An 11,765-nucleotide genomic window follows, 5' to 3' on the forward strand; every position below is an offset into this window, starting at 1 on the left:
TTCTCTTGCTTCTTCTTTGTTCAGTTGCTTTCTCCATTCAGACCCATGACCTTGTCCGGTCAGCACCATCCCCAGTGAATGTGATCACTGCTTCTGTGGATTTAATGAACTTTCCAGATCTCTTCCGCACCGAGCTGAGTAACCTCTCCTCTTCCCTGAGCTGCATGCCCTGCTTGCGCGTATTTGCTTGTACATTCTCCCTTTATTAACACCGATGGCAGGCGTTGCAGCCAGGCATGCCTACCGAAGCAGCAAACAAATACCCTATGAGTTTACCACACAACTAGAAAACTTACTTGTAAGTAAAAATTATATTTGACCTTCTCTTCGTGTAGAAACAGGTTTATGACTTTACTCCGTCTCATCTGATGCATTTGTCTTCCTATCCCCTGCTAGCTTTCATCCCTTTGACCAAATTCAGCCAAATTTAATAGAAGAGCAGAGCTCTCAAAAATTCCTGTAGCTTTCAGGAAAATGAGCAGCCAAGAAGAGAGAAGTCCCACTGGTGTCCCCACCAAGAGGAAGGCTGCAGCGTGACATCCACCCAAATTGGACGCTACCTGGGAGGGAGAAATTATAAATGCCTCTCTCCCCAGGAAAAGCTCACATCCCATTTAGATACTAGAGAATCCAACCCTGAGGAAACAAGGCCTCATTAGTGTCATTGCCCGAGGAACTGCTTAATTAAAGGACAACAGAGTTGAGAACATTGTTATGTAGGCCTTTGTTCCTTACACCTGGTCATTTCCATTGATGTAAAATGTCATCTTTCTGATCTAGTAGCATTTTGCACCCACTTTAGACAAGTATTCCTGACCGGCCGAGGAGGCACAGAGCAGGGAAGAATCAGACCATTATTACTGAGGTAATTACAGCCTCACCTAACCATCAGGCAGAGGGTGTACACCTCTATTAGCCAGTGCTCCCACAAAGAGAACAAAGGCTGGCTGGAAAGTGGGAGCCACCCAGGGAGCATCCCTGTGTCCAGCTACACCACTCTCGGGTGGCAGACATGCCGGGGAGGTCATGACTGCAAGGTCCCGCATCGCCCAGTCTCCTGCTTGTTTTCCTGGTTTTAAATCCAACTTGACTTAGCACAACTGGTGAAGGCCATGAGATGGGGAGACTAAAATGAGGAACGGTACCATAACTGAGGAAATCAGCTCTGAGTTAAAATGCTAAAGGAGGTAGGGGGTAGCTTTCAAAGCTTGTCTCAGCAACTAGCCTAATTCTGTTTTCAAAAGCCACTGTTGAGTGCTTTTGAAAATTTTATCCTAGATGCTTGGCTCAAAGACCTAACCAAAGACTTTTTTTTTCCTCTATCTGCTGTACGAAAGCTAAATATAAACCGACGTTATTGAACAAAACCCTAACAAAACCCCTGTTGCAGCTCTAGAAAAATCTTTACTCAGAAAATCAAATTATTGGAGACCAGCATCTAAAGTGTCCTTCAGTTTTGGATGCCTCTTGTTTTGCCTACACAATTTGACATACAAAAAAAAAATGTTTTTTCAACAGCAAATATTTGCTTGCCGTTCTTTTTATCTTCTCCTTTTTGCCTTTTGTTCTCCTGCCCTCAGAAAATCAGGACGTGAGTGTCTCCGGATGGGTAGCTAAAGTTGCTTTTGAAAACATGGATTAGTCTATTTTACCCATACAAGTCTGTGCACATGTGTGTCTGCTGTTTGTCTGAAGAGTGTCTTAATGACTTTTCCGCTGATTGCCTGTGGGACCACAGGCAAGTCATAAAGCTAGCATGTGCCTCAGTTTACCCACTGCCACTTCATTAGTGCTAACCTACCTCACGAGGTGTTGTAATGTTTAATATATTATGTGCTCTGTAATCCTTGGATTAAATGTATTATGTAAGTGAAAAGCACCCATTTGATGTGTATGTAAATGCTGCAGTATTATAGGTAGGAGGGTCATTTGGGTGTAAGTATAATACAAGCGCTGGCAAAAGGCAAAAGGGATTCCATTGTATTGACTTATTTTTAAAGAGCTTTTTATTTACTGAAATGCTCTGGACACCCAGAAAAAAAGAGACATTCCTCACTAAGCAGCTCTGCTGTTTCATCTGTCTTGAAGTGCTTTGATAAATGGATTGAAACTTGTCGGCTTTTCCTGTAGTTTCTGAGACTCCCTCTGGAAACTGTTGAAATGTTATTGTAACTTCTTAAAGCGCTACTTAATGAATTGTAACAGATATCCCTGTGAGTCCTGCAGACACCACGAGGACTGTGCTTCCTCTCCTTCCCGCGGCAGAGGCAAACCAGTGCCACGCAAACACTAGGCAGCAGAGCTCGCGTCCTCTGCCACCAAGAGCAGTTGGTCTCTCGCCAGGGAAAATACGTCTCACCTTCACCGGGCTTCAGCCCAAGCGTTGTGTCCCGGCTGGGTGACTGGTGGGGCTTCAGTGACAGCGAGCGTGGCCAGATGTTGTCCTGTGGGTTAGAGATGAGTTTTATTTTTTAAGAAGAAACTGTAGGAAAGACAACAAATTAGCATGGGCTTAAGTCTGTGTTGGTTGATTTCCTCTGTCTCTAGAAGGAGTTATTTTGGCTTGCATGCAGTGCCTGAGCTAGCCTGAAGCTCAGACTGGTGACTTGGGTGCCTACGACAGTCTGAACTCGCGCTGCCCACAGGTCCCACCTGCCTTTTCTCAGACAACATTTACATGATGTTTCCACGTGGGCAGTTGAGATGGCTGGCGCGGTAAGCACGGCACCTCTGCTGAAGCACAGGAATGACCCAGCAGGGCCATTAGATCTGCCTGAGGAAATCTGCTGAAGGGGTGGTTAGAGGTGCCTGACAGGGCTGCGTGTGTAGCGGCGCTGCAGTGCGGCGAGAGGGTCAGCCATCCTGGGGTCACCTTGGACGCCAGTAGCGGCCTACCCTATTGCACTCCAGAGTGGCGCAACGGCATGCCATGGTGACTTCTTATTTCCTACCTCCAACCTATTCAAAGGAATCTTGCTCCTCCTCTGCTATCTCTGAAGCAGAGGGGTTGTGACCAGTGATATGCTTGGTTGGGTGGCTTGGTTGTGCTGGGTAGGCTCAAAGACCCTCGTCCTGATGCAACGGTCACTTGAAAGTTTAAAAGTTTTTTTGTGTGTTTGGGGTTGTTTTTTTAAACTTCTCACTGGGTTTCAGTTGTTCTTGTTTTTGTAAGGATATGAAACTGAGCTATTGCTACTCAGGTTGCCATGAGGTGCGAAATGGCTAATCGCACAACCCCAGCAGCATTAACAGCTGTGCCCCTTGTCCTGCGTGGTACGGTGGACAGGCGCCTGCAGTAGGTAGTGCTGGCCATCTCCAGCTTGAAAAATAAGAGCATGCCTTCCCCTTGCCTCCAGATATGAACTTGGGCCATCCTGAGTGAGGTATGCAGGAAGGCAGGAGGAGAATTTTGGAGGAGCTCCTGGTCAGTGTGGTGTTGGAGCAGAACTATGAAGCAGCTGGGTATGGGTCACCTCTCCACAGTGAGGCCTCAGAGGTGCCTCCGTTATCCTTGGCACACTGAGGCCATGTTTGATTTTTGCAGCCTGTTATTTCACTTTTTATTAACATTTTGCATATTAAAATTTGTGTAGGCAGCCAGAAGAGAGCAGCATCTACACAATACTCGACACAACAGAGAGGATTAGGAAACAGTGGCTCAGTTCTTTGGGACCTGGACTGGGGAGTGGGGGTGGTAAATTGTCCTTTCTTCACACTTGGTTTTAAATGTACTTCTAATTTCATTCTGTGTCTTGTCACTAAAATATGATCTATGCCCAATACTGATCTGTGGTCTCAGCCGATAGTTTCAAAAAATTAAATAAAACCATGTCTTTTTGCTGATTCGTTCACATTTGCTTTTAAAGTTTCTTCTCTCTTCTCAACCAGCCCAAACATATTAGTGTGCGTACCCAGTTGCAGTGATGCCAAAATAGGAAATTATTTTCAAAATAACGACTAGTGATTTGGGATTTTTCTGGTGTTTCAGCTTCCCTTACATGAAATTCCTCCAATATTTTCATTCACAGTAGGGACGCTGTGGAAATGAAACCTACTAAAGTTGCCTCTGTTTATTCCTCCCGAAGTGAAATTATCCATGTCCTCTTGTCCCTCGTGAGATCCTGGAGGAAACTGTCTGTGTGCACACATTGACACATCTTTGGTGCATTCCACACAAGCCAGTGAAATTACACCAGAAATATGAATTTAGCCCACACAGCGTGTGCGCACTGTGCTGTCTGTACAGGGTACGCACACACGCCCCAGCCAACACTCCCATTTAAATTTCAGAATAAGCCCTTCAAGACACTGCTGTGTGATTCACTTCATGACTGTGCACGGTATACATTCCTCAAAAATGAATGGGTATTCTGTGAATTTTACTGCTTTGCAAAAATATTTGACGTGGGTTTGGTTGTTTTTAATATTGAGGTTTTTGATATCTCAGTAATTGTCATCATTACTGCATGTAATAGAAATTAGAAGGAAGCCTGGGTTTTGGCTTTGAAGCTACCTACCTTTTTTAAAGTTTTCTTTTTAAGGTGATTCTTCATGCCCTAGCTAAACTTCCCCCGGATTACATGTTAGCTATGATAGCTGTTCTATAGGTAGATTTTAATCAGCCTCAGTACACAGTAATGTTAAACACTGAAAGAGCTGCTAATTAATCGCCTTTCTGTATGTAACAGAGAGATAAATATCCATCCCAGAGGAATTGTAATTTCATGGTTTCTAATGATGGTTAGATTACATTATCTGGATCACTTAGGCTGTGGGTGTCATAAAAAATGCTCAAAGTCATTTATATTCAGTTTAATATTTTTTTTAACTTTGTAAGCCTGAGAAAATAATGCAGTGTTAGCAAGTCTGTTTCATATTTTAGTTAAATATACCTTTGTTGCACTGACTGAATGGATTCAGATGACAGTGACAAACTCAGTTCTTTTCTATTTAACATGCACCCTCTGCAATCAAATTAACAATATAGAAATCTTCACTGGGCTTCTGCAGAAGTGTCTGTTGAGTTCCTCAGTGTGGTTGAGCTTTGGGGAAAGGTGGTTTTTTTGGGATATCCATTTACAATGAGTGTTGTCTGCGATTTCTTGTACATTCAGTAAAGCCTCAGATACCTGTCTTGAACCAAGAGTTAACTGGACTTTTGGGTTGTACAAGGCTGTGGTGCAAATAAAATAATGCAATCCAACAGCAGTGCGTATCTCTCATTTTCCCCTCCCCACTTCTAACTGCTTGGAGTCCATGGGCAACGTGTGTGCCTGCACATCTGCATCCACCACACAAATTTGGTAGCTACAAGAATAAAATTTAAAAAAAAATCCTACTCTGTGTGTATATTGTAATAGCTAATAGTTGCATATTTTGAAGTTATACTCATTCATATTTAACAGGCTGAGCTTCTTTGAACTGCTGTGTTGGAGGGGGAAGTTAATTGTTTCTGAATGAGGATGATACTCCCTTTCCATATCAATTATGTGTACTGCTCCGAATTATCAATAATGCTCATTTCCAATCTCCGTCGTTCGCAGTTTCGCAGCAGGTGAGTGTGCTTGCAGAAAGTTGCCCAGGCTCCACGGCTGCAGCCCCTTTCCGCATCCACTGGGAGCCAGAGGCAGGAGGGAACCCCAGAGGAGCAAGGTGAGGTAAAGAAATGTGATATATTTCCAAGAGAGAGTTTGTCATCAGTTAGCTAAAATTGCTTCTGAAGTTTTGCTGGCAACTGTTTTACATGTCTGACTTAGTGACGAAGGAACTATAGTGTCTTAATAAAGAACTCCAGAACTTCAGAAGGGTTTCTCCTTGTTTGAATGCAGAGCACAATGAATTTGTACCCACAGAGCATTCACCACTTACATTTCAAAACCTACAGCACACTAAACGTGAAACTTTTGTTCAAATTTCAAGGATTTTGATAGCCCAAGTGAATAGACACTGCCTATTGATTTTTCCCTTACAATGACTCTTGGATAACCTATTTTCTCATTTATTTTTAACGACAGCTCATGAGATTTTACAGCAATTCTGCCCAACCTCCTAATATCAAAATCCCTCCTTGACCCTGAAAATTGTAATTCTGCTATAGATCACAGCTGCTGAATATTACCTTTTACTAAGCTGGTTAAATAAAATATGTCCAAATCACTAGATCCCACAGGCCATGACTGCAATTCTAATTATATAGGGTCTGTATTTCTGCTCTACTGTACAGAAAAGCACAGCTCTCTCTGAGTCCACACCAAAGTGTGGGAATCCAGAATATTGGTTCTAGTTTTGAATTTAAAAAAAAAAAAAAAGTTACACTACTCTTCAATGATTTTCCTGTAAAACTTTTACAAGGGAACCAAACCCTTTTGATGTGTTCCATACAATAAAATGCTGTGTAAGTCTGGAGGACAGAAGCATGTGGCGAGAATTTTCTTGTGACTGGGGGATGGGTGTATTTGATGTGTACCCATTTCAAATTCAAAAATAAAAAAGGAAAAAAAAGTCTTGCACTACTCTTAGGCTGCATAGTCTGCACAATGGCTCAGGAAACCAATGTAAGGAAACTAATTCTGGCCATTAAACATATCCTTTCCCCTCCCACTGCTTATTCAAAGAGTGATCACATGCTCCCTGCTGCAAGTTACACCATTATAGAATTTAGATATGGAAGAAACCTATTAGATTAGCCGTTCCACCTACTGATGTGGGATTGTTCCCTGGAGAACCTTATTCATTAGTGGATCACAGCCTAACCTTGTGGGCACACTGTGCCAAGACCATCTTAATTTTGTTCTGCTTTTTCCCCCCCGTTTTTTCCTCTCTGGTGCTAAAAGAGCAGCTGAGCGGGTGGTTTGGTGAGGAGCATGATGGAGAAGATGGGACTCTTTAGTTTTGCGGTCAGACTGGTGGTTTGGGTGCTTAAGTGTGTATGTACTTATGTGGATGATTAATTTGTGTACTTTTTTTAATTAGTATCCAACCACAGAGGACTGTATGGGGATAGGGGGTGGTCTTATTCAGCATAATTCACTGTAAGATCTTCTGGAGCCCAGTGGTTTCCTGCAGCAAATTACCTTCATGGCTTGCCCTGATTCTGCAGTATCCTCAGATCTAGTCTCCGTTTTGCTTTCTGCCTTCACTCTAGTGAGCAGATGGAGCCAAACTTTTAATTGCTTGTCTGCCAGGAAAGGCAGCTTGGCATTTTGCTGCTTTTCCAGGACAGAAAGTTTTCATTTTGGATATTCTATGGCCCGATCCCATAAAACTCTAAGCTTTCCAAGGCATGGTTGTGCCTGCTACTGGGGCACTTTCAGCTGGGTTTTCTGCTCCAAACTTCTCAACTCAGAGGCTCACTTGCACCTTCTGTCCTGGTAGCTTTTCTCAGTGACTCCCCTTATCCAGAATCCCTGGGAGGACCTCAGCACCAGCCTCTTCTCTGGGGTCAGCCACTTCAATACTCTGATACAAACCTGCTCTTGAAGCACCTTGAGTCAGCCACTTTAGGCATGCTTATTTGTTTCTACCACGTGGGAGCTGCCAGTTCTCCCCTGTTTTGGCCCCTGTGGGTATGAGCCCTGCACTACACTGCAGCTGTGCCTTTCCTCTATGGGCCACCCACATGTGGACTACTCCCTCCAGGCCTCTGCAAGGTCCCCAGAGCTGAAACCAAGGTCCAGAGAGGTCTGCCTGCAAGCAGACATCCATCTACCCCACCATGGACCAACACCAGTCCTGCAGAGTCCAGACCAGGTACAGGGAGCCATCACCACACAGGAGACCCTGCATCCTTTGGAGAAGCACTCCCTCTGAGGATGGGGTCCTCAGAGCTTCCCTCTGGTTGATTGAGGCTGGGAAAATTGTGAGAAAGGGAAGGCAGCAAAGGCGACCACTTCCATCCCGCAGTTTCAAAGTTCTGGTTTCCGCCCTCAGAATATAATAAATGGTTGCTGAGTTACTTAACATGGAGCTAAAGTCTGTAGGGTGAATTTTCAGAGCAACGCACAGGAAATTATATGCACAATTACTGTTGTTAACAGAGCCTGGGCATGTAACTCCCTGCACAGCAGGCTGGAAATCTTCCCCATGCATGTTTAATGGGGTTTGGGTTGCTACATTCCTAGGGCTGTGTCCCTTTTCTAATGCCTAGTGTCCTGGATGAAACAAAGGAAATACTGAATGTAAAAGAGATTTTATTTTGCTATTAAAATAATATTCTCTTGATCTGCAGTCTCCCTCTAATGCCAAAGAACTTCTTGCCTCACTCAGTGATCCCTTAACCTTTCTGTTCTGTGAGGAAAAAGAAATCACAGCTTTCTTTTTTTTTTCCTTCTAAGTGTATTCCATATAGCCTGCTCATCGATGTTCATACAAATGAGTACATACGTGTTCATACAGACAGCACAGTTATTCTAGTGATGGATAAGTTATTGAAATAAGTGTTGGAATAAGTATAGGTCATAAGACAGAAAATACTCATCTAAATCTTAATGCGTAAATGCTTCTGAGTAAATAACATATTTGCACATCTTCATAGAAAAATGAACGGCGTGTGCCATTTCACTAATCAGGCATGTATTTAAAATGTCTCCCTGCTCAGGAGGTTGTTAATGTGGTATTCGAACTTCAGTACATTGTGCACTAGGAAGGGTTTGTAAATTTGGATTGTCTTTTGCCTCCATGCTGTTTATTTAGTTTTATGTACCGTAATTGTTTTTCTTTCCCCTGAAGAAGGTTATCATCTCCTGCTCCTCGATCAGTTAAAATGGACTTTAATTATCTTCAATAAAAATTAAATTACTCCATTAAACTAACAGTTTTGCAGCTAAAGGGAGCTTATATTTACAGCTATGCCGTCTTATTCATTGAAATTTTCTTCTACCCACGTTATGCTTTGACTCTCCAGCTATCTGCAAGGTCTGGAGGCTGAAAGCAAGGTGCTGTAAACTGAAACTAGAAACACCAAAGTAAAAACACACATCAAATATATATATAAAAAAAATACATCAAATACATATACAAGTTTCTAAAAGGTTTCAATCATTCTAAAATTGCACATGATTGCTCTTCGGCTCCCCAAAAAGCTTTCATCTAAGAGCAGAAAAAAGTGTAGCTTTCTCAAGTTTTAGAAGCATTGTTGGGGCATGCCTAATAGATTTGTCTAACTCTGCCTGTCTTGATATATGCAGCATGGTTGATTGTATTCTCCTTAGCACAGATCCTGAAACTGTAAATAAATTTTTGAAGTAAATAGTCACTTGATAATTGCTTAATGAAGTATCACACACCAGCAGTTTTGAATAAAAAAAAAAAAAGTTCAAACCTACCGTGCGGTGTCTCTTTTTACTGGAAATGGGCTTTTACTTTCAAACTTCTGTTATACTTGGAGAGAAGTAATCCCACGGAAAATGATACCAGTACTAATAGGGAACATATTATCTTTCATGTGGGTATTTTTTTAATGTTTAAGGTTTCTTTGTTATTATCTCAGTAGCAAGACACTCCACACAGTCTTAGGCAGAAAATCAAAATATGCCTTAAAGCAATAATCTTTTAATAAGTATCAAATGTCTTTCAATAAGATAAAAGAATTCTGTAGCGTGCTTATACACACACGCGCACACTTACTTCACCATTAATCTTATTCCATACCTTTTCAACAATATTTCAGGGAATATTTTTTTTTTCTTTAACCAAGACTAAACCCTCCTCTCAAATTTGAGATAATTAAATTTCTCAGTGCTGCTAAAAATTCTGTTCAAATTGGTCTTTCCACTTGTTGAGGCTCCTTGTTCAAAGGACTTCAGGAAGCGGGAGCATCTCCTATGGCCTCAGGCATTTCCATCGGCCAAAATAGGGGTGTTGCTCCAAACTTCATTAAGACACCAGCTTGGAGAATAGTCTTTTTGCATTGATTTTTCAGGAGTGCAGGACGGAGCGTACTCACGCAGCCAAATTTCAGGTGAGTAATGTGAGATCCTTCGGTGGAGGTGCAAGGAGCCTGCATAACTCTGCTAATGGGCACAAAGGGACACTGGGCTTTGCCTCCCAGGCCCAGGCTTGTCCCATGCAACTTTAGGTTCCTATCCAGGGAAACTAAGTTAGCAGGTTAGTGATCTGAGGTGCCGTCTATAGGCAGCAGGGATACATGGGCATGATCCCTAAAATTAGACTGGGGAAATGTCCTGCCAGTCTCCTGCCAAGGAGGACAGAGGCAAATGCAGTGGACATGGTTACTCTGCAGGTGAAAGTGGAGGGGGTCTGGACAGCCACTCATGAGGGGAACAGGTTCAATCCTGTCCTTCACTAACCAGGGGAAAGAATATTGCACACTCATAACTCTCATCCAGCCTTAGACTTTGACTGTTTGTGGAGAGGAGAACATTATTTATGTGTCCAACATCGAAATGCGATTTGTACTTCTCAGCCCCGCTGCTTATCTGTGACGGCGACACGCAAAGTGCAGTGCTCACTTGGTGCTGTTGGAGGGCACGTGCTTTGTGCTCAGTCTCTCCTGCTCGTGGTGGAAGCTGGAGTATTTCCACCGAAGAGAAAATTAGTGTGAAGGAGAGGAGGTGCTGCACCACAGAGTGCAGAGCTGCTGCAGTGACTTAAATGGGGCCTTGAGGGAGTGAAGTGGGAAAAAGTTGCTTCTTTTGTAAGATGGTGCCTCTTGCACTTTGGCTGCAGTGACAACAAGCCACAAGTTGCCTGCATGCCACAGGTTAGGTTGTCAAAGTTGTTCTCTTTCCTAATGCTCCTTATGACAAATACTCCTAATTGCTTCTTACTTTCGTACTTTTCCATGCCTCCTGGCTAAGACATCCGTCTGTAGCCTTTATAGTTTGTCCTTTCAAAGCCTGGCCTCAGTTGTGTCTGTCTGTGTTTTTGTTTCTTACTAACTCAAGCATCCCCTACCCATCTCCCCATCCCTCTGTGCCTGCAGAGCAACACACGGGCACCTGCCAGCTGCTTCAGAGGCTGAGCTCTTCATGCCTTTTCCAACAGCTGAGCAGCATGTTGCCCCGTGCTTGCTACACCTGGTACATAAAGACACACACACAACTCTCCTCTCTTTAAATAACCCAAAGCATGCACGCTACGTTGAATCTGAAAATAGAAAGGCTATCACCAGCTACTTAGAGAAAAATGCAGTGAAACAAAACATAAAATGAAACCAAATGTGGTTTCTCTCTTTCATGGAGTGGGGTCCAAATTTCATACCTCCTGAGCTAGACCTCCCTTAACATATATGGTGGTGCTAATTTGAGTTGTGAACTCAATGATTACTTTTTTAAAGAAATCTACATATTAGTGTTGCAAGAAGGAGACTTTGAAAGTCTTTTAAGTATCTTTCTCATTAATTTAATTGATTGATCTTGCCCTCTTTTAAGTTGTTTGTTTTTAAAAGACAGACAAAAGTGAGCTGGAAAGCTTTGTTACTAAAAGAAAGGTTTTAAAAACTGTATGTGATACAAAGTAATTAAGATAATATAAATATAGGTGTATATATTACACAGAGTCAGTGTGGCGGGGGAGCTTCCTCCACTGGCTTTAAAGGGAAGAGGTGGACAGGGTAGCAGAGTGCAAGTAGCAGACCTCTACCTCAGCCACAGTAAAACTTTGCTTTCTACACATTTATTGTCTTTCTGCAACATTTTTAAATGCTGCAAGATGCCAAAATAAAAGGGGTTTTTGTAGTGGAGCAGGTGGAACCAAACTCCATATCTGATGGGAACTTCAAAATTTTCAAGTTTTTTTTTTGTTCT

At 42.7% G+C, this 11,765-nt stretch overlaps 1 protein-coding gene across 4 annotated transcripts in view; it reads left to right on the forward strand.

Moving 5' to 3' along the window:
• VTI1A (vesicle transport through interaction with t-SNAREs 1A) overlaps positions 1–5,203 on the forward strand; it is a 284,395-nt gene extending 279,192 nt beyond the window's left edge. For all 4 annotated transcript variants that reach the window (XM_064464159.1, XM_064464156.1, XM_064464160.1 and 1 more), the window contains one exon: positions 1–5,203. This exon is cut by the window's left edge and continues 6,393 nt beyond it. The gene's annotated coding sequence lies outside the window, so the exon portion shown is untranslated.
• Positions 5,204–11,765: the final 6,562 nt, after the last annotated feature.

Source organism: Phalacrocorax carbo, chromosome 12, assembly GCF_963921805.1.
Source record: "Phalacrocorax carbo chromosome 12, bPhaCar2.1, whole genome shotgun sequence".
In the NCBI taxonomy this organism is placed as follows: domain Eukaryota; kingdom Metazoa; phylum Chordata; class Aves; order Suliformes; family Phalacrocoracidae; genus Phalacrocorax; species Phalacrocorax carbo.